Raw genomic sequence first — 26,603 nt, 5'->3', positions numbered from 1 at the left:
GATCATGCCAGGATCACACACCGAGTGTGGGTGGCACTTAGGTTCGGGCCAATGAACGTGGTGCATCCTGTTTACATCTCTAGGTTAAAAACAGAGCCACTACTCATTGGCCAAGACCTGCTTGACAGGCTGGAGCCTCTGGTGGACTGCCAGCGTGGAAAATTGTGGGCTCAGGTCAAAAACCCTAAGCCTGTTGCACAGCAAAAAGGGGGATTCAGTGGTTATGCTGTGATCACACAGTGCCCACTGAACACTATAGCTGAGTTGGAGGTTCCTCCTGGTTCCTCTGGACGAGAATAAATGTCTCTTCTTGCTTTCCAAAACTACAGGGAAGTCCTGCCCAGGCCAGCACTCCCACGGTCTCCCAACTACAGGAGCAGTGCTCCGAGCAGCTGCTTGACCCGCCAGGTAAAGCACACCCCCTTTTCATCCCTGAAGAAGAGTGGATCTCCCTGTCCGGTAATGAATGGGAGTCCTTTCTGTGCACCCTGGTACCTCAGGGGGTCCAGGACTACCGCCCCATGGTGGTGGGAGGGGGTCCAGGTGGCAGAAGTGCAGGTTGATGATGTAATTCTTAGCCTCAGCTCTGAGAAGTCCATAATCAGTGAAGGTCTGTTCGAGGACCTGTCGCGAAGCTGTCAGGTGACCCTGGTGACGCAGTCACAGGTTCTGTGGTGGGCACCCCCATCTCATAGGTCCATTTGGAGCAAAGGAAGCTGTGTAGCTTCCATCTCCATCGGAAAAAGGAAGTTTGCTCACTACTTCCAGGTAGCACCTCAGCTGACCCATTCGGTCTGCATTGGTGCAGACCTATTGGTTCGACTGGGCGCCCAGCTGGACACAGTAAACAGTGTGCTGTGGAAACGGGTGGACCCAGATGCCCACTCTCTAAGCGGTGACCCCGAGAACATTCGGTCAGGTCAGACGATTCCTCAGGCCTGCCAGGTAGTAAACGAATCGGACCTGATCGTTCCTGCGTCAACAGCAGGGTTTCCGGTACGCCTTGTCCTAAAGAAGGGACAGAGAATGGACGCTGAGATGGTTTTCTTCCAACCATCAGCTCAGTTTATCAGACTGAACCTAGCAGTCTGTTGTACCCCCAGACTGGAACGGAATGGCCGAGCCACCTGCCTGTTGGTGCAGAACATAGCAAAACAAGATGTCAAAATCCCTGCTCGCACTGACATGGGACTGGAATTGACAATAGTTTCTATGATTTCGAACTGGCCATCCCAGTACTGGGGCAGCTCCCTGGTCCCTTGGCTTCATAAAAGCGCCACTGTAATAAAGAAATTAAATCCAAAATCAAGAGGGCAGTTGCCTACTGAAATACAAGAAGTCATCAATTTTAACCTAGCAACACATTAAAGGCTGCATCTATACAAGTACGATTCTAGAAATGCTCACCAGATTACGTTTTAAGAAGGAACTGCGCTTCAGGTTCTGCCGAGATCTTAACTCGGATGGCAGGATTCAGAGTCCGGAGTGCGGACTGATTGCGCACGGAGGGTCCATATACTGTGGATCCCTCAGTGATCTTCCGCGTGTTCAAACAGCCAGCGTGTGACTCCCCTGTCCCCGTGACCACATTGCTCTGCTCTCTCCTCTGTGCAGCCGAGCCCGATTCACGGTAAAGTGAAAAAAAATATGCCCTCAACGTGAGATTTACTCTGGAGCGAGGATAGATGTTACCTTTTTATCATTGAACAGGATGTATGTGATGTGGCGACTAGGTTCAATTTTGTATCCTCTTTAAAAGATTAAGGACTGGGGTGAGCGTGATTTACCACCCTTTCAGCTAAGAACCCGACGTGCGCACCGTTTAAGCTGCATAGACTCGGTCGTTTAACTCTTCTCCATTAGCAGGGTTAAGGTTAAAGAAAAAAAACATTGCTGACTTCTTTTTTTTTTGCCAGCTGCTAGCGCTGATTAGCAAGGTTTGTATTTCATGTTTTGCAAGTTGCATCCATTTTAAGAAAAACAAGTCGTGTTAAAGACAGGAAATGAATACTTGCATTTAATTAAGTCTAGCCGTAGGTGGTTATCCACTGGGATTCAGACCCAGGGCCTCCTGTTTACTAGGCAGGCGCTTTAACCAACTAAGCCACAGCACCCCGGGAGTGCTGTCCTTTTGCAGCCACTTGGACACACCACTCAGACACATCTGCATTCGGTGTGTGCTCCGCCTGCTCGCTGAGCAAGTTGCCACCTTTACATACAATAGCAACATCGACACCAAGAGAAAGGATGACAAATGGCTTTTATCTGGAACTTTTCATGTCCAAGGAGCTCAATGTGCTTTCTGTGTACAACAGGGCCACTGAACTCCACGCTGGCCACTGAACCACAGCAGTGGCTTGCTGGCTTGACATCTCCCAAGGAAAATGTTGAAATCGCATGTGGAACAGGAAAATGACCCTCGAGTACGAGGGAAAAAAAAGAAAAAGATCATCTGGAGCGCGCCAACCCAGTTGGGACAGCCCAGTTTTGTTAACGAGGTGGCCGAGTGGTTAAGGCGATGGATTGCTAATCCATTGTGCTTTGCACGCATGTGTTCAAATCCCATCCTCGTTGGTTTCCATGTCTGTTTCCATTCTGTTTTTGATCCCTATTGCTCAATGCACAGTGAAAGCATTGCATACATGTGTCTGACAATGAGAAATGGGCCCCTGAGACAGTCATTTGCCTGTTTCACAAATGATCGTATTTTACTAGAGATTCTGTTTGGGATTCAGATGTGCATTCGGACAGCAATCCCTTTCAAGAAATGATACGTTCTGGATGAGGTCAAAGGTGCATCATTTGGACACTTTGTGGGCTTGAAATACAAAGAAAATCATGTTCTATGGTACAAGATAAATACAAAACTTAAGCTTTTATTATAATCAAATTTGTTTATAAAGCATAAGCAATCATTTATTACATTAATATATGTAAAAATAACATTTTAGCATCATAAGTTTAGTATATTTAGTCCCTAATGCTGAAAGAAATGATCATAGAACATGACTTCTAACCTTACCTGCGGTGTTTTTGATCCCTATTGCTCAATGCACAGTGAAAGCATTGCATACATGTGTCTGACAATGAGAAATGGGCCCCTGAGACAGTCATTTGCCTGTTTCACAAATGATCGTATTTTACTAGAGATTCTGTTTGGGATTCAGATGTGCATTCGGACAGCAATCCCTTTCAAGAAATGATACGTTCTGGATGAGGTCAAAGGTGCTGGAACACTGTATTTAGGATGTGTTTGCAGTTATTCTGTGTTTCTAGCTTCAACCCAGTGATATATATATATATGCTCACTGATTTTTTGGTTCATGCCCAGGGCAATAATCATTATGAGGATTTATTTCCATATGTGCTAGAGGTAGTGTTGTGAAATTCTTCAACACACTGGATCGCAGGTTTAAACCTGCACTCTTACTCCTTAAATACCAACAAATGCAGATATGTAGCAATCATATTGTAGCTGACACTCATTTGCCTGTTTCACAAATGATCATATTTTACTAGAGATTCTGTTTGGGATACGGATGTGCATTCTGACAACAATCTCTTTCAAAAAATGATTTTACCTTATCGCAGCTTTGCCCCTCTTGCCTCTTTGGAAAATATCTCCATCTTGTGGTCGTTGTTGGTAATGTCTAGACAATATCTCCATCTTGTGGTCGTTGTTGGTAATGTCTAGACAATATCTCCATCATGTGGTCGTTGTTGGTAATGTCTTCTTATGCCCTTTTTTTATTTCAATTCTTTATTAGTTGATTCTAGATTCTCTACAATAGAGCTGAAAATATCAGTTTTGTAGCAGACAATATGACATTAGTTATAGTCCAATTAAGACTTTATTACCCTGTTTGTAACATAACAAATTAAAATTGATTAAAACTAAGTTTGGAACACCAGGGAACATAAAAAATGATTTTTAGGAAAACCATGAGGTTCTCTGTGTCCGATGCCTGCAAGGGGAGAAAGCTAGAATCCTTTGCTTTTTCAAAATTTGAAAATAAACATCATATAACAACAGCTTTCATTCCTAGGAGTGAAAAATAACCATTTTTGAAGACATATTAGTTTCTAAAACACTACAATAAAGTTAAAAACATCCGTTTTATATTACTTTTAGTATTTTTAGTGAAATTAGTCATTTATTGCACTATTTTTAATATAATCTCTAATTAAAAGTGAATAGAATTAAGTTTGGAGCAACAAGGAACACAAAAAAAAAGATTTTAAGGAAAAAAATGATGTCTTCTGTGCCAGGTGCCTGCAAGGGGAGAAAGCTAGAATCCTACCCAGGCTCCTGGAGCTCTGTCCTGGCTAAAGGAGGGTGAATCCATCCCCTTCAAAGCTCCATGAAAAAATGATCATTTAAAATTTGAAAAAAAAAAACATCATATAACAACAGTTTTCATTCATAGGAGTGAAAAACAACCATTTTTGAAGACATATTAGTTTCTAAAACACTACAATAAAGTTGAAAACATCCGTTTTATATTACATTAATTTTTGTGAAATTAGTCATTTATTGCACTATTTTTAATAAAATCTCTAATTAAAAGTGATTAAAATTAAGTTTGGAACAACAAGGAACACAAAAAAAAAAGATTTTAAGGAAAAAAAATATTGTCTTCTGTGCCAGGTGCCTGCAAGGGGAGAAAGCTAGAATCCTACCCAGGCTCCTGGAGCTCTGTCCTGGCTAAAGGAGGGTGAATCCATCCCATTCAAAGCTCCATGAAAAAATGATATTTTTAAATTTGAAAAAAAAAAACATTATAGAACAACATCTCTTGGTCCACAGAGTGCAAAAATCCAACTTTGAAGAAAATCCATTGACTGATCCCCGAATCCTGAAGTTTCTTCGCATGTTATCGGGCTTGCAACCACTTTCTGGAAAATGATGAAAAATGCCAAAAATGAAAAAAAAGTTATCAATTCTAGAGCCTAAGAGGAAAATAAGACAAATGTATATCTCCAAATAATTTTATGTGCTTCAGAAGAGCCCAGGAAAGTTTTTTGCATACATGAAACCACGCCCGTTTGCACGTAAGCAGACATGGTTGCACACACGACTGCATGAAAGCACGTGTGCATGCAAAATCATTCTGTTGAGCATTTGAAAAGCCGCACCACGCCGCACTTGAAATAGCTCTTACATTAGTGGTCGACACAGGAATCGCCTTTTTATTTATGCTCTTACCAACGCGATGGAAAGCAAAACAAAGCAAAGCAGAGCAAAACAAAACGAACAAACGCAAAACCCTCACGTCCCGCACTTGCATATAACGCCGTTACGTGCCCAAGCGGTATTGTACGTCATCCTAGCACTGCACCCCGGGGCGTACGGTATATGGGAATGAGCACACGCCACGAATCGTCTGAAATCACTCCCTACAGCTGTAAGGCGCCTTGAAGCGTGCACCCCCAACATTCTTCTTTGCGCATCTGTGAAAGGTAAACTCTTGAGCAGACTCTGAACCAGCTCTAAGGAAACTAATCCGATTAGACATTACTTTGACTCATCCTTTAACAGTTTTCAGTCTCTGTCTTTAAACACCTTGCTCAGTCACATTCAAGCCACAAGTACTCTTCTCGGATGTTGCAAAAACAAATCCTAATGACTTGAAAGCATTGCAGCATGTTTGTGTCCCACTTCCCGTGGCTGCAGGACGACTGACACGAACGGACAAACACAATCTGTGGCGTTTAGCGTGACATAGTCTTGCAGGCATCGTGCTGTCTTACTGCAATACTATACCACTTGAGGAAACAGTCCATCTGGCCATGAAACTCATTTGAACGTCTAGCTACAGCAACTAACAATAACATGATTTATTCAGGATGTGTGGAATCAGCACGTCCCGGAGACAGCTTCTGAAATCGTGAGCATTCTCTGGTGGTGTCCTGGAGGGCTCCCCCGGGCATGTGTTGGTGGTATAGTGGTGAGCATAGCTACCTTCCAAACAGTTGACCCGGGTTCGATTCCCGGCCAACGCAGTGGCAAGTGTTTTCAAATGCTGTCACAAGCCTTGGATTGTGACTAGCAAAGCGAAGCCTTTTGAAAGAGCTAAAGCACTGCAAAACGGAATTGAAGGAGAATCTTACAGGGGATTCTGAGCGGTGTCTAAATAAATAAATTCACAGCGTCCGCGGATGGCATTTTGCAGCTGGAAGTAGATGTCGACGCTTTTTGCACACAGCACCAAAAAAGCGTCTTTTTTGAAGGTACAGGCATTGAGCATTGGTGGTTCATTGTTAGAACTCTCGCCTGCCACGCAGGAGGCTTGGTTTCGATTCCTGGCCAATGCAGTGGCTTTTGCAGCGAACGGCTCCATCACTTGCATCCCAACTTTTGCAACTCGCAACTGAAAACCCACTGAAGCTAAGCAGGTGTGAGCCAGGTCAGTACCTGGATGAGGGTGAGCTACAGGGAAAAACAAAGCTTCCAGCTGGAAGTGGTGTTAATGGGGCCAGCGGGGAGGCGCTCACCCTGAGGTCTGTGCGGGTCCCAATCTCCCAATATAGTGACGGAGAAGCTGTGTTGTAAAAGGGCGCTGTCTTTTGGATGAGATGTAAAACCGAGGTCATAGTGCTCTGTGGTCATTAAAAATGACCACCAAAACCTTTGACAAAAGCTCTTGGTAATTGATGGTCTTCAATAATGTTTCTCCTTTAGGTACATTTAAAATCAGCTGAATAATGCTGTGAAACCATGAAACTGCATGAGAAAGCCCGTACACTGAATTACACGGCTTTCTATTCAAAGGAGGACAAAAGAAATTCCCTGAGTTCGATTTTTTGCAGCACAGAGAGGGGCACTGTCACGAGGCCGGTTAGCTCAGTTGGTTAGAGCGTGGTGCTAATAACGCCAAGGTCGCGGGTTCGAGCCCCGTACGGGCCATGTCCTTTCCTCCTCTCTTACCAAAGCTGTTAGGTTCCTTTCCGTGGTGAGATGGGTTGTCCTGCAACGCTGCCACACAGTGCCGACAGACAAGAGTGTTGCGGGAGAAGAGAAAAGTGTTTGAAGATTTAAGAGTGTCTTAGGTGGAGCCAAAATCAAGTGTCACAAATGCAAGTGGGAAGATTTCCAATGTTTAATATGGTCAAAATAAGCGGAAGTTACCAGCTGGTCCGGCACAGTCTGCCATGCTTTTGTCATATACTGTAAAGTGGTGTCGAACTGGAGCCTCACCATTTGCATATGTGAGGCTCCAGTTATACATCGATTGTCACATTAAATGACAAAAATGAAGAGAGGTAAAGCAGCTGGAGAGGTTTTCTTACAACTTTTGAGCTGACACAGTTTTGGAAAATGTTTCCTTCACGCTGCACTGTACAATATAGGCAGCCAAGAGTCTCCAAAACAAAACAGAATTGACAGAAAGGAGAAAATTCCCACTGAAGTCCTGAAGTTCCCAAAATCCAGCACTGAGCGTAAACAAAGTGTCTAAGTAGCGTGGGAATGTTAAACCTAACCCTAGCTGGAGTTTGAGCAATCCAGCACTGAGAGTAAAAAGATGAGTCAAAGTAACGTCTAATCAGATTAGTTTCCTTAGAGCTGGTTCAGAGTTTGCTCAAGAGTTTACCTTTCACAGATGCGCAAAGAAGAATGTTGGGGGTGCACGCTTCAAGGCGCCTTACAGCTGTAGGGAGTGATTCGAGACGATTCGTGGCGTGTGCTCGTTCCCATATACCTTACGCCCCGGGGTGCAGTGCTAGGATGACGTACAATACCGCTTGGGCACGTAACGGCGTTATATGCAAGTGCGGGACGTGAGGGTTTTCGTTTGTTCGTTTTGTTTTGCTCTGCTTTGCTTTGTTTTGCTTTCCATCGCGTTGGTAAGAGCGTAAATAAAAAGGCGATTCCTGCGTCTACCACTAATGTAAGAGCTATTTCAAGTGCGGCGTGGTGCGGCTTTTCAAATGCTCAACAGGATGACTTCGCATGCACGTGTGCTTTCATGCAGTCGTGTGTGCAACCATGTCTGCTTATGTGCAAACGGGCGTGGTTTCATGTATGCAAAAAACTTTCCTGGGCTCTTCTGAAGCACATAAAATTATTTGGAGATATACATTTGTCTTGTTTTCCTCTTAGGCTCTAGAATTGATAACTTTTTTTTAGGATTCTAGCTTTCTCCCCTTGCAGGCATCGGGCACAGAGGACCTCATGGTTTTCCTAAAAATCTTTTTTTTTTGTGTTCCTTGTTGTTCCAAACTTAATTTTAATCACTTTTAATTAGATATTTTATTAAAAATAGTGCAAAAAATGACTAATTTCACTAAAAATAATGTAATATAAAACTGATGTTTTTAACTTTATTGTAGTGTTTTAGAAACTACTATGTCTTCAAAAATGGTTATTTTTCACTCCTAGGAATGAAAGCTGTTGTTATATGATGTTTATTTTCAAATTTTGAAAAAATCAAAGGATTCTAGCTTTCTCCCCTTGCAGGCATTGGACACAGAGAACCTCATGGTTTTCCTAAAAATCATTTGTTATGTTCCCTGGTGTTCCAAACTTAGTTTTAATCAATTTTAATTTGTTATTATGTTAAAAACAGGGTAATAAGTTTCTAATTGGACTATAAATAATGTCATATTGTCTGCTATAAAACTGATGTTTTCATCTCCATTGTAGAGATTCTAGAATCAACTAATAGAGAATTAAAATAAAAAAGGGCATAAGAAGACATTACCAACAACGACCATAAGATGGAGATGTTGTCTAGACATTACCAACAATGACCACAAGATGGAGATATTGTCCAAAGAGGCAAGAAGGGCAAAGCCGCGATAAGGAGATTGCTGTCAGAATGCACATCCGGATCCCAAACAGAATCTCTAGTAAAATATGATCATTTGTGAAACAGGCAAATGAGTGTCAGCTACAATATGATTGCTACATATCTGCATTTGTTGGTTTTTAAGGAGTAAGAGTGCAGGCGGTTTAAACCTGCGATCCAGTGTGTTGAAGTATTTCACAACACTACCCCTAGCACATCAGGAAATAAATCCTCATAATGATTATTGCCCTGGGCATGTACCAAAAAATCAGTGAGCATATACATATATCGCTGTGTTGAAGCTAGAGACACAGAATAAGTGCAAACACATCCTAAATACAGTGTTCCTGCACCTTGACCTCATCCAGAATGTATCGTTTTTTGAAAGCGATTGCTGTCAGAATGCACAACTGAATCCCAAACAGAATCTCTAGTCAAATATGATCATTTGTGAAACAGGCAAATGAGTCTCTCAGGTGCCCATTGCTCATTTTCAGACACATTTATGCAATACTTTCACCATGCGTTGAGCAATAGGGATTAAAGATACCAGAGGTAAGGTTTAAAAGTGATTCTGAGGTGCAACACATCAGCGAAACAGCTAGGCATCTGAAATGCGGGGTTTGAGAGCCCTTCAGGGAACACCGTACCCTAAAGGTACCAGAAGTCCACTAGTATAAGCATTAAGTCACTGTCAGCCCTGTTGCAATGTGATTGCTACATATCTTCATTTCTTTGGTTTTTAAGGAGTAAGAGTGCAGGGGGTCTAAATCTGCGATCCAGTGTGTTGAAGTATTTCACAACACTACCTGTAGCCCGTCTGGAAATAAATCCTCATTCTGATTATTGACCTGGGCATGTACCAATAAATCACTGAGTATATATATATATCACTGTGTTGAAGCTAGAGACCTGTATGTAATAATATGATGCTAAAATGTTATTTTCACATGTAAGAAAACCGGCTCAGGGACGCCAAATATGTAATGTTGCCATAGCAAAATTAAATGTAGTGGCTCTCTGAAGGCACCAGTTCTGTAGAGTTTGGGCATTTACTGAGACAATTATTAATTGTAGCAGTAAATCACAAAGTTGATTCTTTTGATGGCTTTAGAATCCAACCATGTGACATAACTCAAACAACGCGCACACACAGGTACTAATACACGAGGATACATTTATTAATACATAAAATATGCATGTAAACCTAACAGATCTTATCGAGAGGGTTATCAGAATACAAAAGATATATATTCAGTCAGTTACGAAGTGTTACACATATCAAGAGGACATACGTTCAGTATATCATTCATTAAGACCGTTTCGTTAATGAACTTGGTTATAACTTCTACATTAGATACTCAAACAAGTACATAACTCTTAGGAATTAAATTGATATCAACTGGTTGGGATAACAATTGAATTCTCGAGCTGTAATGCATTGAAGTTGAATACTCATCCAATCTTTGGGGATTCAGATCTTCCTGCGGGCACAAAGAAACAGTTGCAGGCTGTTGCTGTCCAATCCGCGCTCTCTGGCTCCGTGCCAGGCTGTGCTGTGCGGCTTGCGACGGTGCGCTGCTGATGCTCACTGACTGGCTAGTTAGTGTTGGCTTTAACTAGCAAAGTTTGTGCACAGGAGAAAAGATGACTGTGGGTCCGAGCAAGTCAGGAAGAGGACCGGTTCGTTTCTGATGAAGAGCTAGTTCTGAATAGTGATTCAGCTGTCCACAGTTCCGACCTGTTCACGAGGCCTGCTGCTGGTGCTAACCTCGGGTGGATCCTCTGGTTATTCTCTGGCAACCTCCGCTCTAGACTCTTAGAACAAAGGAAAGTTCTGGCACTCGGACACACTGGCCGTTCCGTGGTTGTCCGGGCTGAGTCTCAGGATGGTCAGGATGCGCGCTGCGAGAATGTCCTGCCCTTGGGAGCCTTCTGCTCCTGGGCCGTCCTGCCCTGGAATTCTCCTTTGAATTCCCTTTAGAATTGTCCACAGAATCCTCTGAATCCTCCCTTCTGAATCTTACTGAATCTCACAGGCTCTCTGTGTTGCCTGTTTTTACCTGGAGGAACTTCAGCTCATTGATTGGCTGAAAGTTCCATGGGCATCAGAGTCCCACGTGGGTTACTCGGCCCTACCAGTCCCTGATTGATTGATCAAGGTGAGATATGAGTCACTTAGTCCTGACACTTAGTAATGCAGTCCAGATGTCCAACTGGCACTCCCTAGACAGATAGGCGCCAATGGATGACCATTGATCATGATAGCCAGGCTTAGCTAAGTGCATCCCCCTTTGGGAGCTGTCCTAGGACCTTAAATCACCCTGCATGAATAGTCTCTCTGTGGCTGCACCACAGAGATGAACAGAGAAATGGGGCCTCATTTGGGAAGGCTCAGAACACTTAATTCTGCCTTATTAATAAGCCTCGCCGCTACACACATATATTAATATAATAAATGATTGCTTATGCTTTATAAACAAATCTAATTAAAATAAAAGCTTAAGTTTTGTATTTATCTTGTACCATAGAACATGATTTTCTTTGTATTTCAATCCCACAAAGTGTCCAAATGTTCTATGATCATTTCTTTCATCATTAGGGACTAAATATACCAAACGTATGATGCTAAAATCCTGAAAAAAGGATAGGCTCCATCTCGTCAGTAGATTGGATTCCAAAACTGATTTGGGTCAATATACATTACCTTTGAAGATAAGGTACAGTCTACTGTAGGGAACCATCAACTTAGAAAGCATTGGCCTTCCCTGGGGGTCAGGTAGGTGCAAAAGATAAACCTTTATCCTATCTTTATCTTAAGATAAGTGGCCAAGCAGTATTTTTCCAAGTTTCACCAAGCTCATCATGTTGCCATAGTAGACAAAGTTCTATAAAATGTTAAATAACTTTAGAAAAAAGCATCTTGGTCTTTCAGTACTGTACAAGGTGAATTAAACTGTCCCTGGTAATAAAAAGTAATTAGAAGCATCCCAGAAACTTTATCTCTAGAAACATTAGCTGTTTTATATCATGTAATTTAGTGTGATGTTTTCAGAATTCAAGGACATTATCACACACAGAAATTGGTTCAGTTAAATCTAAAAAACACAGCTAAACATGGGTTTAAATGTAAAATAGAAGTCTTACCTCTTGTCAAAAGATTTAATTCAAGAAGCGATGTAATAAATGATTGCTTATGCTTTATAAACAAATCTAATTAAAATAAAAGCTTAAGTTTTGTATTTATCTTGTACCATAGAACATGATTTTCTTTGTATTTCAATCCCACAAAGTGTCCAAATGACGCACTACATGATATAAGGAAGATTATCACATGCATATCGGTATTATCTTTCTTACGAAAATGCATTCCTTTCATTACCTTTTACTTTTTAAAATGAACTCAAATTGTGTATAATGTAATAATTTAAGTAGAATAGATTCTAATAATATAATGATCCAGTGTGTTGCACTACTTCACTGCTTCACTGTTCTATGCCTTCTGGAAATAAATCCTCAGACTGCTTACTGCCCTGGGCATGTACCAATGAATTACAGGAGCACATCTATTTATCATTGCGTTGAAGCAGGAGACACACAGTCTCTGCAAACACATCCTAAATACAGTGTTCCAGCACCTTTGACCTCATCCAGAACGTATCATTTCTTGAAAGGGATTGCTGTCCGAATGCACATCTGAATCCCAAACAGAATCTCTAGTAAAATACGATCATTTGTGAAACAGGCAAATGACTGTCTCAGGGGCCCATTCCTTATTGTCAGACATATGTATGCAATGCTTTCACCGTGCATTGAGCAATAGGGATTAAAAACACCGCAGGTAAGGTTAGATGTCATGTTCTATGATCATTTCTTTCAGCATTAGGGACTAAATATACTAAACGTATGATACTAAAATGTTATTTTCACATATATTAATGTAATAAATGATTGCTTATGCTTTATAAATAAATCTAATTAAAAAAAGCCTAAGTTTTGTATTTATCTTGTACCATAGAACATGATTTTCTTTGTATTTCAAGCCCACAAAGTGTCCTTTGATCTCTATTCTGTGGTAATCCACGATGACCCCGTTCTTCAGGTGATTCATCATGTCCTCCCTCGCCTGTTGAGAGGCCATCCTGATCTCTTCTGCCTTGGCGTGCTTCATACACACCCTCTTCAAGTGAGCAGGAAGCTGATCAAAAGTATTCAGGCACATCTTGCACACCAGGGGAATCCTCGCGGGTTTCCTTTGAAAATAAATAATACCATCTGTGTATAGAAACAAGCAAAGACTGATTTCTTAAATTATCCTTAAAATTCTCTCTCATAGTTTGAGCATAATGATTTTATTGCATTTATATAAGAATTGCTCATTGCTCCAAAATAAATAATGGTTTCATAAAAAAGTGAACACTTACTTGGTCTCAGTCACAGACTTTCCAATAGAAGCCATTGTGGAGTTCAGCAACTGCAGGTCCTAGAAGTGGGGAAGGAATTTTAAAAGAGAAATTGAATTACAATACAGAAGGAATGGCTGAGGGTTCACTGAAATATATAAATATACAAATTCCAAAGACTGAGTCCATATAGAAACAACTACTTTTCATTTTCAGTATTAGAAAAAAAAAACATTATCTTCCAAAGCATCATAAAATTGTCCCTTCTTCCAGACTCTACTTCTCTCTTGTAGTAGTACAGCAGACCTTTCCAGGTGAGCAGAGTCCGAAATGAGCTTCCTCCATCAAGCAAAGTACCTGAACATGACTCTGTCTTCATAAAAGCGCCCCTGTAATAAAGAAATTAAATCCAAAATCAAGAGGGCAGTTGCCTACTGAAATACAAGAAGTCATCAATTTTAACCTAGCAACACATTAAAGGCTGCATCTATACAAGTGCGATTCTAGAAATGCTCACCAGTTTACGTTTTAAGAAGGAACTGCGCCTCAGGTTCCGCCGAGATCTTAACTCGGATGACAGGATTCAGAGTCCGGAGTGCGGACTGATGGCGAACGGAGGGTCCACATACTGTGGATCCCTCAGTGATCTTCCGCTTATTCAAACCGCCACCGTGTGACTCCCCTGTCCCTGTGACCTCATTGCTCTGCTCTCTCCTCTGTGCAGCCGAGCCTGACTCACGGTAAAGTGAAAAAAAAGATGCCCTCAACGTTAGATTTACTCTGGAGCGAGGATAGATGTTACCTTTTTATCATTGAACACGATGTATGTGATGTGGCGACTAGGTTCAATTTTGTGTCCTCTTTAAAAGATTAAGGACTGGGGTGAGCGTGATTTACCACCCTTTCAGCTAAGAACCCGACTTGCGCACCGTTTAAGCTGCATAGACTCGGTCGTTTAACTCTTCTCCGTTAGCAGGGTTAAGGTTAAAGAAAAAAAAATTGCTGACTTCTTTTTTTTTTTTGCCAGCCGCTAGCGCTGATTAGCAAGGCTTGTATTTCATGTTTTGCAAGTTGCATCCATTTTAAGAAAAACAAGTCGCGTTAAAGACAGGAAATGAATACTTGCATTTAATTAAGTCTAGCCGTAGGCGGTTGTCTGTAAGGACCAGTTCTGTTCGAGAAGACACAACAAAGAAGACACCGCTGGGATTCAAACCCAGGATTTCCTGTTTAAGAGACAAGCGCGTTAACCAACTAAGCCACGGCGCCCCCGGAGTGTCGTCCTTTTGCAGCCACTTGGACACACCACTCAGACACATCTGCATTCGGTGTGTGCTCCGCCTGCTCGCTGAGCAAGTTGCCACCTTTACATACAATAGCAACATCGACACCAAGAGAAAGGATGACAAATGGCTTTTATCTGGAACTTTTCATGTCCAAGGAGCTCAATGTGCTTTCTGTGTACAACAGGGCCACTGAACTCCACACTGGCCACTGAACCACAGCAGTGGCTTGCTGGCTTGACATCTCCCAAGGAAAATGTTGAAATCACATGTGGAACAGGAAAATGACCCTCGAGTACGAGGGAAAAAAAAGAAAAAGATCATCTCGAGCGCGCCAACCCATATCCGGACAGCCCAGTTTCATCGACAAGGTGGCTGAGTGGTTAAGGTGATGGACTGCTAATCCATTGTGCTCTGCAGGCATGGGTTCGAATCTCGTTCGCGTCGCTCTCCATGTCCGACACGTGTGCCTGTTCGACGTCGGCCCTCCTGTTTGCTCCGGTGCTAGAGCCGTACATTTTCTAGCGGTGGCTGAACATGGTATAGTAGGCCAACGTCGGTATCGAGCAGTGACAGTAACAGTACTTACTGCGCCCCATAAGAAATCGTTTGTCCCTGTTCAAAAGAGATTGTGCGATGTCCTGCAGCGTTCGCAAAGCAAACCTTTGACAGTTTGAAAAGAGGAATTTATTCTGCTTCCTGTGCGTGCAGTAGTTACAAAGTTGAACGTCTTTACACGATCTGCTGCAGTTTTCAGTGGGCGGGCTTTGTCAGATGGCTTGAAAAAACGCACTGTGTTTCGGCTCGGGAAACATCATGAGCAGTGTCCTGCATGTTTTCTGTGTATAGCTGTCTTTTAAAGCATACAGAATTCATTCGAAATCATTGATTTCTCCAATTAACAAGGGTCCCTTTTTGAACCTGTGAGAAGCATTCTTTCAATGTAACAGATTTACTCCGGGGAAAGCCAGCATGACATTGAGAGTAGCTCAAGCTTTCAGCACCCGTATTGGACTGCGTGTATGCAGACACCGCTCAGAATCCCCTGTAAGATTCTCCTTCAATTCCGTTTTTCAGTGCTTTAGCTCTTTCAAAAAGCTTTGCTAGTCACAATCCGAGGCTCATGACAGCATTTGAAAACACTTGCCACTGCGTTGGCCGGGAATCGAACCCGGGTCAACTGCTTGGAAGGCAGCTATGCTCACCACTATACCACCAACGCACGCCCACAGGAAGCCTGCAGGACACCACCAGAGAATGCTTTTTTAAAAAAAATTTTTATTAAACATATAGAATTTACAAATACAAATACAACAAGAGGATCAGAGTCATGTACAAGAGAAAAAAAATGCAGCAGAAAAAAGCATTTAACTACCAGAGGTAATTAAGTAATTATGTGATCAAATTGTATATTTTACACGTATCATATTTTCCTTGCTTTAATATTTCTCAATTATTTATAAACTTTAGTTTCAACATGCATGCGTTTCCTGTAAAAAATAAAACTCAGCACAGTTTTTCTTTTAACAACATTTCGAGTACCTCTGGCATTCATGATAAAGACATACGCAAAAGCAAATAACTAACTCTAAGACTGTCTAAACTATTGAGTTTTTCAAAGAACCAGAACTATAACAGTCCTTAACACTTAACTACACCATTCCAAACTAACACTAAAGAAACACTAGTATATACTGGTATAACAAATAAAACCAAACATAATCATTAACTGAGCAGTCACTGGGAGCAAATCTCCTTCCCGTCCACAAAGGCCCTCGCTCCCCCAAAGTAGGCTCTCCTCCCCTCTCTTCTGGCAGCTTCAACCTGGGGCCACAGCTGGTTCCTGGTACTCCTGTCCACGGCAGACAGGTCCTCTGCAAACCTCAGTTTGTTCCCATTCAAATACTCATTCCCCCTCGCCGCTCGCCACAGCATGTCCCTCGCCGTCCTCTTGGTGAACTGTATTATAATCGATCTGGGGCGCACTTGCCCAGACATGTTCGCTCTCCCGAGCCTGTGAACAAAGTCAATGGCCGATATTACGGCCTCCTGGTCCGGCAGGGTCCTTTTACAGATACCCTTCACTGTTGCAACAAGGTCCTTATCACGTTCCTCTTTAACTCCAAATAATTTTAAATTCCATCATTGACGGTATCTATCTACATCGTTCACTTTCAATTCAAGTTCTTTAATATGCTTTTCTTGTTCGGTATTTACTTGTTTAAGAACTTTTACTTCACTCTTTAAGTCTTCAACCTCTTTAAACACACAGTCCATGGACTTTTTAAGACTTTCGATTGCGACTGTATTAGATCAAATCATTTCCTTCAGCTCACCCATGCTCTGTGCCATCATGTTGAAGATGTTGGTCTGGAGCTCCTCCAGCGTCAGGTCGCCCCTTCCTCTCTTGGCTGCCGGGGTTTTCACAGGTGTGCTGGGCAGGGACTCCGGCTCTTCCTCTGGCAGCTGAGTCTCAGCACTCTCTTTTCTTTTCCCAGTGTTACTCATATCGAAATTCTTAAACCTAAAAAAAATCGTTTTTTTTTCTTTCAGTTATAACTGAAGTTTAAACAACTACTGTTAAGTCCTTATTTTTCAGTAGTCAAAAAAAGCAAAAATTAACATTCAGGTCATGAAAAACTCAAAAAAACTCCTCAACCACTAAACTTTACCTCCCACCTGAGCGCCATCTTGAAAGCCCCTACCACCAGAGAATGCTCACGATTTCGGAAGCTGTCTCCGGGATGTTCTGATTCCGCACATCCTGAATAAATCATGATATAGTTAGTTGCTGTAGCTAGACGTTCAAATTAGTTTCATGGCCAGATGGACTGTTTCCTCCAGCGGTATAGTATTGCAGTGAGACAGCACGATGCCTGCAAGACTATGTCACGCTAAACGCCACAGATTTCCGAGGGATAGGGTTAGGGTTAGGCTCTTATTATGGCGATTGTGGCCGTCTGCTCTGCGAGTCCTCGGTCTCCGGCCGTCTGATTGGTGCTCTTTTCTTTGGGGGGCGGAAAGTATCCGGCCGCAGGGGATCTTGGGACCTCGCTTTGCATAGCGGCTTCCCAGAGTGCGTCGTTTCCTGCACACTGTGGCCGGGTGTTTTCCGAGTTATTGCACGGATTGGGCACGCCCGCAAGCCGAGAGCCGCAGGCGATGAGCCCGGAGCTGAACGGGCCCCACTGGCTCATTTGTAAGGCCAGGTGCATTGCCAACCACGACCGGCAGGGCAGAGGCCTTGAAGGCGGCCTGGGCTCCTGCAGCTGTGCAGCCACGCACTCTGGTTTTTCTTCATCTCGTACAAATCTTTTGCCTTTTACTAAAGATTTCCGTGGAGAGGAGCATGAATGAGTTCCATGCAATTTTTGTGCTTCCCTGCCTTCGGGTGGAGCGCAGCTGGGCTGGTCAAAGAGAGAAAACACAAATATGAAGCATTTCAGCAACGACATGCCATGAGACGATTGATAACGATTTCCATAGGATCCCCGCGGTTGCCTGGCAACCGTCAGCTTTGCGCAGTGGCAGTATCGTAGCCTGTGAGGTTTAGCCGAGGCGCGATTATTGCTAGTTGAAAACTTTTCCCAATACCCCGCTTCCGCTGGTTTGCAATGCAATCGGCGAAAGCAATTTTTGACAGTCTCGTCAGAGAATGAGGAAGGTGTTTAAAGACAGATTTTGTCATGGTAACATCATGGTAGAAAGAAACGAGCTTGTTACGTCTCAACAGAAACGCTCTTTAGCTCTTTCAGCGTTATGCAGAGAACAGCGTCTCCAAATTCCAAATCCATACACAGTGGATAAGTAAACCCCATGTTCTACATTGCGTCTCGAGAATTCAATTGTACCTCAACACAAGTTGTTATCAATTTAATTCATGAGTAATGTATTTACTTCCGAGTTTAGAGTAACAGTGGGTAATAACACTGATTAGCGATTTGGTAACTGAACGATATATATTGACATATATTCTCTGTTGTGTATCTCTTTGTGTTTGCATCTCTTCGGGATTATATACCTTGTATATTGATAACCCTCACAGTAAGGTCTGCCACTCGTATCCAGGCAGACTAGTATATGTTTGGTGCACAATTTATATTAATAAATGTATCTAGTGTATTGAACCCCTGTGTGTGCGTTGTTAGTTGTTCTGACGATTGATTTTCTAAAAGCCCCAACTAACAACCTCGTGATTACTGCTACAATAAATAATTGTCTCAGTAAACCCATCAAACCATTACATTTAATGGCGTCCCTGGGTGGGCGAGTTTAGAATGAAATGAGAATCAGTCGCACAGAATAACTGATGTTGCTGTGAGTTCAAGTTCAGCACAGCACCGCGGCTTCTATACGCGAATACCGGGTGTGCTGATAACTGCGTAAAGAAATCCCCCTGTTTTCTAGCGTTTAGTGTAACGTGTGCTGATTGGAAATCCATCTGCTCGGGTGTCTAGATTCCATACTGTATTTTGGAAAAAGAAAAAAAAAAGTAATACTCTTAAAGTTTCTCTGACGTGTAGCGGTGAGGCTTATTAATAGAAAGAATTAAGTGTTCTGAGCCTTCCCAAATGAGGCCCCATTTCTCTGTGGTGCAGCCATAGAGAAACAATTCATGCAAGATGTTTTCTTTTGATAAGGACAGCTCCCAAAGGGGGATGCACTTAGCTAAGCCTGGCTATCATGATCAATGGTCATCCATTGGCGCCTATCTGTCTAGGGAGTGCCAGTTGGACATCTGGACTGCATTACTAAGTGTCAGGAGTAAGTGACTCATATCTCACCTTGATCAACCAATCAGGGACTGGTAGGGCCGAGTAACCCACATGGGACTCTGATGCCCATGGAACTTTCAGCCAATCAATGAGCTGAAGTTCCTCCAGGTAAAAACAGGCAACACAGAGAGCCTGGAGATTCAGATTCAGAAGGGAAGATTCAACAAGATTCAGATTCAGATTCAGATTCAGATTCAACAATTCTAAAGGGAATTCAAAGGAGAATCCCAAGGGCAGGACATTCTCGCAGCGCGCCTCCTGACCATCCTGAGACTCAGCCCGGACAACCATGGAACGGCCAGTATGTCCGAGTGCCAGAACCTTCCTTTGTTCTAAGAGTCTAGAGTGGAGGTTGCCAGAGAGTAACCAGCAGCAGGCCTTGTGAACAGGTCGGAACTGTGGACAGCTGAATCACTATTCAGAACTAGCTCTTCATCAGGAACGAACCGGTCCTCTTCCTGATTTGCTGGGACCCACAGTCATCTTTTCTCCTGTGCACAAACTTTGCTAGTTAAAGCCAACAGTGAGCATCAGCAGCGCACCGTCGCAAGCCGCACAGCACAGCCTGGCACGGAGCCAGAGAGCGCGGATTGGACAGCAACAGCCTGCAACTGTTTCTTTGAGTCCGCAGGAGATCTGAATCCCCAAAGATTGGATGAGTATTCAACTTCAATGCAGCTCGAGAATTCAATTGTTATCCCAACCAGTTGATATCAATTTAATTCCTAAGAGTTATGTACTTGTTTTGAGTATCTAATGTAGAAGTTGTAACCAAGTTCATTTATGAAACGGTCTTAATGAATGATATACTGAACGTATGTCCTCTTGATATGTGTAACACTTTGTAACTGATTGAATATATACCTTTTGTATTCTGATAACCCTCTCGATAAGATCTGTTAGGTTTATATGCATATTCTATGTATTAATAAATGTATCCTCGTGTATTAGTACCTGTGTGTGTGCGTTGTTTGAGTTATATCGCATGGTTGGATTCTAAAGCCATCAAAAGAATCAACTTTGTGATTTACTGCTACAATTAATAATTGTCTCAGTAAATGCCCAAACCCTACAGAACTGGTGCCTTCAGAGAGCCACTATGATTACATATTTGGCGTCCCTGAACCGGTTTTCCCTACAGACGTAATGACAATGGCTGCTAAAATGTCTGAAGTGGAGTCGCTTATAAGTACTATTTCTAGCGACGACAATCCTGGTTACTGGAGTGGTATCGAAAAGTTGAACTTTGATGATATTGAGAAGCTGCAAGTAGATTTAGTAGCTAAGGTAGCGAACCAGCTTAACACAGGAGGGTCTGTGAAAGCAGTTCTGGTCCTATCGAGTTTCACCTTAAATCTAGCTAAACAGCTGGAACTGTCTTTGTCCGAGCTGACAAAGTTTCAAAAGCTTCAGGGAACGCTAGAAAGATATAAGGCGGAGCGAGTTGAGTTGTTGGATATAATCAGAGAAAAGAGAGTGAAAAATGAGGAAAGTGAAGACTGACTCAGGGAAGTTTTAGGTAAATTAGATGACTTGTCTGCTAGAGAAACTGCGGCTGAGGTAGCTAGGAGAGACCTGGAAGCGAGCTTGAAAGAAAAAGAAAAAGAAATTGAGAGTTTAAATGAGCTCAGACAGGAAAGGCAAAAGGAGTCAGATGCTGCCGTACTGGAAGCAAAATAGACTAGATCCCACTTGCATGCCAGCCCACCTAGCAGCCCGGAGCGCTCACCCAGCGCGCCGGGAGGAGGTTTCTCCCGGCCAGGGTCTGTGGTCGGATCGGCATGGGGGAGATCGCCGAGTCCTGCGCGAAACGCAAGTGCGAGTCAGTTCAGGGATAGACCCCCTGCTCCTGATCACGGCCGTCTCCCTGCCCGCTGAGAAACCGTAAAAATTAACCTCCACTCCCTGAGGCAGTTAGCCAAAGATGTAGAAAGGTTTGACCCGTCAGTGTCAGGGAATAATGTGGAGACCTACATCGATGAGCTGAGATATACTTTGCAGTTTATGCCCGAAGCGTCCGAACAGGAAAAGGCTATGTTAGTAAGGAAAACTACCAGCCGAGCGGTCCACGAGTGGATGTCTAGACAAGGACCGGAGGTCTGTAATAGCTTTGAGGAGCTGTGTCAGGCAATGATCGGAGAATTTTCGGCTTTTATCGATCCCATAGCTGCCGTGGCCGCTGTGCACCATATTAAGCACGAAAAAGCTGAAGCCCCTCGCGACTATTATCAGAGGCTTAGGCGCACTTATTTTGCAGGGCGGAATGAAGAGGGTTGCGAAGAGAACGTGAATTTCAAAGGTTTATTCATTGCTAATCTGCATCCCTCAGTCAGGAAAATGATTGTGATGCACACTGATGCAAAAGCGATGAAAATGTCTGACATTAGAAGGTTGGCTCAAAAAGCCTGGGGAGCTGAAGTCTCTGCTTCCTCAGAGCAAAAACCTGCTAAAACGGCCATGTTCGCCACTAAAGCCAGCAGGGTTGACGACTCGCCTCAGCTCGAGGCAGCTGAGGTTCCTAAGCTCGCTAAGCCCCGGCGCAAAATAGGCAGGCAGGACCGCACTAAGCGTCAGAGCCGCCGTGAGCGCTACGGGGAAGGCAAGGGCTCAGGCAGAGCCTATCATAAGACTGGACGAAGGGAGTCAACTACAGCCCGCCTGGCCAGGCTTGAACAAGCCCTGCCTGAGAGATCGGGACAGGGTAAACCTTCCGCACCGAATGCCGGAAGTGTGAATGAGCTTAGGGGGACCACGCCCCTTCTCACTGGAGGAGGCGGGGATCCGTCCCAAGCCCCTCCCTCAGTCTATCTGATTGGGTGGGAGGGTTCCTGCCTGGAAGAAGGCTGTGACTCTGAGTTGGGCGCTGACCCCGCCCCTGAAGTCAAAGAAAAGGCAGGCTTCCTACAATTCTTAGGGAATCTCAGCCAGAAAGGCAAAGCAAGGCGTATTTATATCAAGGTTTCTCTTGAAAACGTCTTAGATAGAGAAGCACTGATTGACACTGGGGCTGAAATTAGTTTGATGTCAGCCGATCTACTCAGCGAGCTCAAACGAGTAGCGAAAGGAAAAGGCATCAGACTTAAGGTAGAACCGTGTAAGATAGATATTTCCAGCTATACCCAGGATCATGCCAGGATCACACACCGAGTTTGGGTGGCACTTAGGTTCGGGCCAATGAACGTGGTGCATCCTGTTTACATCTCTAGGTTTAAAACAGAGCCACTACTCATTGGCCAAGACCTGCTTGACAGGCTGGAGCCTCTGGTAGACTGCCAGCGTGGAAAATTGTGGGCTCAGGTCAAAAACCCTAAGCCTGTTGCACAGCAAAAAGGGGGATTCAGTGGTTATGCTGTGATCACACAGTGCCCACTGAACACTATAGCTGAGTTGGAGGTTCCTCCGGGTTCCTCTGGACGAGAATAAATGTCTCTTCTTGCTTTCCAAAACTACAGGGAAGTCCTGCCCAGGCCAGCACTCCCACGGTCTCCCAACTACAGGAGCAGTGCTCCAAGCAGCTGCTTGACCCGCCAGGTAAAGCACACCCCCTTTTCATCCCTGAAGAAGAGTGGATCTCCCTGTCCGGTAATGAATGGGAGTCCTTTCTGTGCACCCTGGTACCTCAGGGGGTCCAGGACTACCACCCCATGGTGGTGGGAGGGGGTCCAGGTGGCAGAAGTGCAGGTTGATGATGTAATTCTTAGCCTCAGCTCTGAGAAGTCCATAATCAGTGAAGGTCTGTTCGAGGACCTGTCGCGAAGCTGTCAGGTGACCCTGGTGACGCAGTCACAGGTTCTGTGGTGGGCACCCCCATCTCATAGGTCCATTTGGAGCAAAGGAAGCTGTGTAGCTTCCATCTCCATCGGAAAAAGGAAGTTTGCTCACTACTTCCTATTGGAAGTACCTATTGGTTCGACTGGGCGCCCAGCTGGACACAGTAAACAGTGTGCTGTGGATACGGGTGGACCCAGATGCCCACTCTCTAAGCGGTGACCCCGAGAACATTCGGTCAGGTCAGACGATTCCTCAGGCCTGCCAGGTAGGAAACGAATCGGACCTGATCGTTCCTGCGTCAACAGCAGGGTTTCCAGTACGCCTTGTCCTAAAGAAGGGACAGAGAATGGACGCTGAGATGGTTTTCTTCCAACCATCAGCTCAGTTTATCAGACTGAACCTAGCAGTCTGTTGTACCCCCAGACTGGAACGGAATGGCCGAGCCACCTGCCTGTTGGTGCAGAACATAGCAAAACAAGATGTCAAAATCCCTGCTCGCACTGACATGGGACTGGTAATTGACAATGGTTTCTATGATTTCGAACTAGCCATCCCAGTACTGGGGCAGCTCCCTGGTCCCTTGGCCAGGGAGGGGGGAACCGAGCAGGTGTACTACACCTACCCCCGGCGGATGATTGCAATTATGCCAATAGAGGGATTCTGCAACCAGGAGGTGTGCAGGGTGGACCTTAGCGATAAGGATGAGATGGTTGTGTACACAGTACACGCAGGTGTTCCGATGGACCACTCAGCCGAGAGTACGACCCGGGATACCGCCATGCCGTCAAAAGCGGGGTTCCTAGAGCAGGTACAGGAACAGGTTGGCAAGGCAGATGCCCTGGAAACGGAAAGCCAGCGTCAGCAGCTGCGTCAGAATTTCCAGGATTTCCGGGAAGTGTTTGCACGGGACGCCTATGACTGCGGGGTGACGGATTTGAACACAGTGCGCATTCCAACGGCCCCTGGCGCCCGCCCAACCTATGTCAGGCAGTATCGCATTCCCCTCACGGCATACGAGTCCATAAAGCAGACGTTGGATGCTCTACTAGAGCGTCAGATCATAAGGGAGTGTAACTCCACTTATAACTCCCCACTGTGGCCGGTGCTGAAACCCAATGGTAAATGGCGTCTGACCATTGACTACCGGCAGCTGAATAAACAGGTTCCTTTGTCACGATGGCCAATGATCTACCTAGATCAGGAGTTATTCAAGGTGACAACAGCGAAATATTTCACCACAGTGGATGTGGCCAATGGGTTCTGGACCCTTAAGGTAGAACCAACAGACCAGTACAAACTGGCCTTTTCCTTTGGAAACAGGCAGTTCACCTGGAATCGATGCCCCTTTGGGTATTCCAACTCCCCAGTGGAGTTCAACATATTTCTGCACCAAGCCATGAATGATGCAGCCGCCAGGGGCAACCTGGTCTATGTGGACGATATTCTGATGAGGAGTCAGACCTGGGAAGAACACATGGCCGAGATCAGGCATGTGTTGACCCAGCTCTCCTGTGCAGGGGCCAAACTGTCCCTGGCTAAGGGACAGTGGTGTAGGACCCAAGTGGAGTACGTGGGACTGTTGGTTGGAGCCCAAGGCATACAGCCACAGTCCAGCAGAGTCCAAGCTATCCAGAATATGAAGTCGCCCACTAACCTGTCTGAACTGCGCAGCTTTCTGGGAGTATGTAATTATTCCCAGCAGTTCATTGAGGATTACGCTGAAATAGCAAGGCCCCTCCACAAGCTGTTGCAGAAAGACGTGCCCTTTGAGTGGGGGCCTTCCCCAGAACAGGCTGTGATGGAGCTGAAGCGCAGACTCGGTAGTGCGCCGAGCTTGGCCTACCCTGACAAAAATAAGGTCTTCTACCTTGAAGCAGGGTTCTCAGAGCACTGCCTTGGGGCTGCTCTGAGTCAGGAATATAACCAAGAGCGAAGGGTGGTGGCATATGCCAGTCGAGCCCTGAGCCCAGTGGAGCAAAAGTTATTGGACTGCGAGAAGGCCCTGTTGTCTACGGTCTGGTCGGTAGAACACTTCCGTAGTTATGTTGGGGGACAAAAGATCATCATCGAAACCTGCCACCAACCTGTGACATTCCTGCATAGCCAGAGACTGAAAGCGGGCAGGGTGTCAAATAGCAGGATTGTGGCATGAATGATGGCCCTACAAGGCTATGAGATAGAGGTACGTTATGCACAGAGCAAGAAAATGTACCTGGGACAGGGCCTGGCTTTGGGCCAAGTGTGTCACGGCTGTGACACTGACATGGAAGCTCCAGAAACAATTCCCGCTGCTGAGCTACCGAACAATCATCGGTACTACGATGAGAACGTGGGCCAGGGCTTACCCATGGCCTATGTTGACGGTTGCTCTTTTCGCCACGAACAGCAGGTGCTAGCAGGGGTAGGAGTAGTCTGGCAAGACAATACTCCCTGTGGGCTGACCCGCTATAAGCTAGGACCAAAGACTAGTCAGTATGCGGAAGTAGCTGGGGTGCTGATCACCCTCCAGCAGGCCCTGACACATGGCCTTAAACAGTTTGTCATCTGTAGTGACTCGAACTACGCCCGACATAGCTTCGTGTCTCACGTTCCGTATTGGAAGGGTAACGGCATGAAAAATGCCCGGGGCAAGGAAGTAAAGAACAAAGAGTTGTTCCTGGCCAGTGACAAGCTCACGACCGAGGCTGGAATGATGGTTTACTGGAGGAAGGTGAAGGGACACTCCCAGGTGAAGGGACCAGACAAAGACGGGAATGATGAGGCCGACCGGTTGGCCAAATCTGGCGCCTTAGAGGGTGAACCCTGGCAGTTCCAGCAGGAATGGCTACCCCCAGAATTCGTGGCTGAGGTCAAGGCGGTCACCCGAAGCAGGGCTAGACAGGATGTCGGAGCTGACCCTCAATCTGTAGTGCTTGGGTCACAGGGTTTTAACACCGATCTTGCGGAAATGCAGAAACAGGACCCAGCAATTGGGCAAATGTATCAGCATATCGCTGACCCAGTGCGTCAACCTCTTTCGGAGCAGGTGCTGAGCCAGTCTCTGGAGTTGAAGGAGCTGGCAGAGGTGAAAGACAACCTAAAAATTATAAAGGGGTTGTTGGTTTGTGTACCAGTTGCACAAGGTGTCCCAAAGTGGGTAGTTCCCCACTGTCATCGGGGGGTCATGATCCAACATGCTCATGACGAACCCTGTGGGGGTCACCGGGGAATCAAGGCTACATACGACACTATCCAGCAGGTGGCATTCTGGCCTCACATGGGCCAAGACATCGCCGCGTATGTAAAGGGGTGTCTGACGTGTAGCCAGTTCCAACCATCACGGTCCTTGCACCGTGCACCACTCCAGAAAAAGGGCATGACATTCACCTGGTCCAGTCTTCAAATGGATTGGGTGGGGCCGCTGGTGAGGTCATCCAGAGGGAACAAATATTTCCTCACTGTTACGTGTGCATTCACAAAATGGATTGAGTGCCTCCCAGCACCCAACGACACGGCAGAGACAACTGCAGTGCTGTTGGTGAACCATGTGTTCAGTCGATGGGGATTCCCCCTGACCGTGGTCTCGGATCGGGGAACCCATTT

The 26,603-nt window shown here is 44.8% G+C and overlaps 4 non-coding genes across 4 annotated transcripts; 3 read left to right on the top strand and 1 right to left on the bottom strand.

Moving 5' to 3' along the window:
• Positions 1–6,833: 6,833 nt before the first annotated feature.
• Positions 6,834–6,907, top strand: trnai-aau (transfer RNA isoleucine (anticodon AAU)). The gene has a single exon. It is a non-coding gene; the product is annotated as a tRNA-Ile (tRNA).
• Positions 6,908–15,625: 8,718 nt separating this feature from the next.
• Positions 15,626–15,697, bottom strand: trnag-ucc (transfer RNA glycine (anticodon UCC)). The gene has a single exon. It is a non-coding gene; the product is annotated as a tRNA-Gly (tRNA).
• Positions 15,698–17,756: 2,059 nt separating this feature from the next.
• On the top strand, positions 17,757–17,873 carry LOC138229550 (U5 spliceosomal RNA). The gene has a single exon (XR_011185960.1). It is a non-coding gene; the product is annotated as a U5 spliceosomal RNA (small nuclear RNA).
• A 115-nt stretch (positions 17,874–17,988) lies between these two features.
• LOC138229460 (U4 spliceosomal RNA) lies at positions 17,989–18,130 on the top strand. Its single transcript, XR_011185871.1, has one exon. It is a non-coding gene; the product is annotated as a U4 spliceosomal RNA (small nuclear RNA).
• Positions 18,131–26,603: the final 8,473 nt, after the last annotated feature.

The sequence above is a fragment of the Lepisosteus oculatus genome, unplaced genomic scaffold (assembly GCF_040954835.1).
Source record: "Lepisosteus oculatus isolate fLepOcu1 unplaced genomic scaffold, fLepOcu1.hap2 HAP2_SCAFFOLD_45, whole genome shotgun sequence".
Taxonomy (NCBI): Eukaryota; Metazoa; Chordata; class Actinopteri; order Semionotiformes; family Lepisosteidae; genus Lepisosteus; species Lepisosteus oculatus.
This window is presented reverse-complemented; position numbering and strand designations above follow the sequence as displayed.